Below are 1,156 nucleotides of genomic sequence, written 5' to 3' on the forward strand. Positions count from 1 at the left end.
TAAAGAATATCTGATAAATTTCAAGAAAAAGAATAAGATAAATTTTAATAAATTGCACCTTCTTCAAATTAAGAAACATAGCTATATAATTTGATTAGTGAATGATGGGACACTCTTGTGGGAAATGATTCACCTCAGATATAAAATTTAATTTTGAAAAATGTAGAAAATCTCGAGAACATTTACATTAATTCTTCTACATGACAGAAATAAAACATCATTAGATCTTGGTTAATTTCTTCTACCTTAAAGGATTTAATGGTTTCTTTTAATGTTTTTTACTCTTTGTGGATTGAAAAAAAGTTGAAAATAACTGGGTGTATCTTTTTAGAAAATGTGACCCAAAAAAGTGCATACCAATAATAGGCTTCAGTATTTATAATTGAAGTCAGCTCTAGGACAGAGGCAAATTGTAATAAAAATTCAGAAAACTTTGTTGAAAATAAATACATATAACTCAACTTTTTTATTCACAGTGTTATTGAAATATAATTTACATTCTATATCACTCACAACATTTAAAGTATATTATACGATGTTTTTAGTGTACTCATAGAGTTATAAAACCATTGGACAATCTTAGAACATTACTAACACCCCCAAAAAAGAAACTTTGTACTCATTAGCTGGCACTAGCTATTTCTTACAATAACTGCCTACCCCTGAAATGTAAGCAACTATATTAGTCCATTTGGGCTTCCATAACAAAATACCATAAACTAAATGGCTCGAACAATAAAAATTTATTTTTTCACATGTCTGGAAGTTAGAAGTCTGGACCAAGGTTTTGGCAAATTTTATTTCTAGTGAGAGCTCTCTTTCTGTCTTATAGATATCTTCCTTCTTCTAATGTCCTCACAAGACCTTCTTTGATGTATGAGCATGGGAAGACAGAGAAAAGGATGTACTCTGTTGCACGTTCTTATAAGGACACTAATTCTAACAGAGGTCTGACACATGACCTAATTTAATCTTAATTACTTCCTTTGAGGCCCCATCTCAAAATACAGCTTCAGTGATGGTTAGTTTTTCAATAAATTAATATAGAAGAGATATAAACACTCAGTCTATAACATTGTGCCCAGAGGTGGATTAAAGTTGGTTGAGGCCCCAGGCACAGAAGTTAATATTGGGACCCTTACATTAGGAAAAAAGT

The sequence above is a fragment of the Saccopteryx leptura genome, chromosome X (assembly GCF_036850995.1).
Source record: "Saccopteryx leptura isolate mSacLep1 chromosome X, mSacLep1_pri_phased_curated, whole genome shotgun sequence".
In the NCBI taxonomy this organism is placed as follows: Eukaryota; Metazoa; Chordata; class Mammalia; order Chiroptera; family Emballonuridae; genus Saccopteryx; species Saccopteryx leptura.